General features: G+C 44.7%; 1 non-coding gene across 1 annotated transcript; it reads left to right on the top strand.

The window, feature by feature from the left end:
• Nucleotides 1-1,524: 1,524 nt before the first annotated feature.
• On the top strand, nt 1,525-1,631 carry LOC111556740. Its single transcript, XR_002736468.1, has one exon. It is a non-coding gene; the product is annotated as a U6 spliceosomal RNA (small nuclear RNA).
• The last annotated feature ends 1,252 nt before the right edge of the window (nt 1,632-2,883 follow it).

The raw sequence follows: 2,883 nt of genomic DNA, 5'->3' as shown, positions 1-2,883 counted from the left end.
TGCATCCAAGCTGGCGAGAACATTATTCACGGCAACAATTCTTGGAGAATGCAGAGGAGATTGGCCTGTGGTCCCCGTGCAGTGCTACGTGCTATCATCGGGGTAAAATGTTTTATCCCAAGGCAAGAGAAAAAAATAAATAAATAGAAGGCTAAAGAAACTAATGTTGGCATGTTTCCAAGAGTTCAATGACAGGGTCACGTAAAGCAGTATAATGTTCTCTGAGGTCGAGTTTTGGCAATCAGAGCAAAGGCCAAGGGTCCATTCTTTCCAGAGGTCAATTCTAGCTGGCTAAAGTGCAGAGGAAAGGGCAGATAGCAAGGAAACTGCAAACAAATGGCCCCAAATTCAGGTTTTCACCTGGAGGCAGGAGCAGCACATGGACCTGAGACTTTCTGACGCTTCACCTCAGGGCATGGACAGACCCAGGGGCAGCAGTGGCTCTACGTCCATGAACGTGACTATGCAAATGGTCGCAACTGACTTCTGCGGGCAGAGAGTATTTCTCATTTGGAGAAGTAACACAGCCAAGAAAACTGTCTCATAGAGGCACGTGGCACTCGTGGGCTCCCCTGGAAAGCCACCACCTCCTGTCCATCATCAGAGGCTGCACAGAGATACTCTCTTGTGTAAAAAGGGGGCTACAGAGCCTTGACTTCACAGCAGGGCTCTTACTACATGTCCAAGTACGTAATTGTGGTTGAACTCAAAGCAAGAATAGCCAGAACAGCCTGTGTTCATCAGTCTCTGCTACTCATGCCCCCACACAGTCTCTAGGGATAATTGGTTCAACCGAGAATTTCAACCCAAACTGTCAATACATAGTATATAGTCAGAAAAAGAAAGGGTCCAACTTATGTATCATGATCTCTTGTAGGCTGTGAAATCACATTGATGCCTCATAGGTGACATTTCTTCAGTGCATTAGAATGAAATCGAAAATACAACGGTACTTTGTAAGTTTCACGTACCCATGGGCATTGGGTTATGATGTGAGGTACAGTCTTTGAGTCAAATCAAAAAGTCTTACTTTGCGTCACATAAGCATGGGCGTTGGGTTCTGATGTTAGATGTCATTCTTACTTTGGTTCTCACCTTGAAAACTGCTGCTTTGGAGTTTCCTTCACAAAGCACGGATGTATTAGGGGACGCGCCCAAATTTAGAGGTAGAGTTGTCAAAACTGCAAAGGTGTAATTTGCATTCAAAATTCCAATGTGGAAAAGAGGGATGCTTAATGTTACTACCCCAAAAGCATAATCACTTTATAACCGAGGAAATAGAGCTGGTCTCCTCTGTGATAGGAGAATGAGCATGAAAACTAACACGTATAGACCACACCTGACCCACCAATGTTAAGCCCCAGTGTCTGTAATCTTTGCATGGCCCCACACCGCCTCCAGACTTACGGGTTCCCTTCCCATATTCCCTTAGTCCACGCAGAAAGAAAAAGTGGTTGTAGTCCTTTAAACTCACAGCCTAAAAAGCATTTTTTTTTTTGCTACATTTGAAACTAAATTGGGCAAGTGCTCACTTCGGCAGCACATATACTAAAATGGGAACAATATAGAGAAGTTGAACATGGCCCCTGCACAAGGATGGGACGCAAAGTTGTGAAGCGCTCCATATTTCAAAAATAAACAAACAAATAAATAAACAAACAAATAAATAAATAAACAAAATTGGACAAATACATCTTGCATTTGCAGATGCATTTTAAACGGACCCAGTGGCTGAATTCAGGTTCCCCTCTTCCTAGTTTCTGAACGTCCTTTCTAAGCCACCTGTGCCCACAGCAGCAGTTAGCATTCATTTGGAGCATAAAGGGCCATGGAGAAGCCAGAGTCCAGAGACAGTTGGGATTAGGTGGCACCCAGCCTCAAAGAGCTACCAGAATGGGGAAGGAGACTGGGCCTGAGCAGGGAGCCACCTGGAAGAGACAGCTGATGTGGGTGCTTCTCACGAATGTTTCCAACACTCTCTCCCCAGGCATTACACTCCTTCATACACTCTTCCTACGAAATCCCTGTAGGGTCTGAGTGCTCTGGGTCTGTGGCCCATGCTGTGCCATACTTTGATGTAAGGAGATGTCTCTAGAATTCAAAACTAAGGATTTGATATAAGAAGCTGTATATGGGCATCTGGAGTTTCTACTGCCCGGGTGAAAGAAAGAATTGCACTACAATTAAAGGTGCCCTGAAAACCACAAAGTTTTCAGCTGACCCATGGAGGAAAAGGGATCCATGATCTGAGTTTACCCCAGGAACTTATATTAAATGCATTTCCATTTCTAGCACCTTCCAGCGGTGTGCTGAAATGGGTCACTGCAAAACCAGAGGCCACTACCCCAACTCATGGGTGCGGACAGCAAGGTCAAGCAGGAGGTCCCCTAAAACTGAGATCCAGAGGCCATTGTACCACCTGGGGTTAGAAAAGGTCAAATTAACTTCCGTCCATTTGCATTCGTTTAAAATTATTTTCATTGCAGGTTAGACTGCACTTTATAGAGGGCTGGTCGCTCAATTTTTTTTAATTTTTTTTAATGTATATTTATTTTTGAGAGACAGAGACAGAGTGTGAGTGGGGGAGGGGCAGAGAGAGAGAGAGAGAGAGAGAGAAAGACACAGAATCTGAAGAGGTTCCAGGCTCTGAGCTGTCAGCACAGAGCCCAATGCGGGGCTCGAACTCACAAGCCGTGAGATCATGACCTGAGCCGAAGTCGGGTGCTTAACCGACTGAGCCACCCAGGCGCCCCATTTTTTTTATTTTTAATGACCATGACTTTACCCCTCTCCCCCCATTAAAACAGGAGAATAGAATGTAATTCAACATCAAATCGAAAGGAGTCAATAACAATCTAAGTCTTAGAAATCGGAAAGAAGTTA

This window comes from Felis catus, chromosome A1, assembly GCF_018350175.1.
Source record: "Felis catus isolate Fca126 chromosome A1, F.catus_Fca126_mat1.0, whole genome shotgun sequence".
NCBI lineage: Eukaryota > Metazoa > Chordata > Mammalia > Carnivora > Felidae > Felis > Felis catus.
The sequence above is the reverse complement of the archived record's forward strand: the minus strand, read 5'-3'. Positions and strand labels throughout refer to the sequence as shown.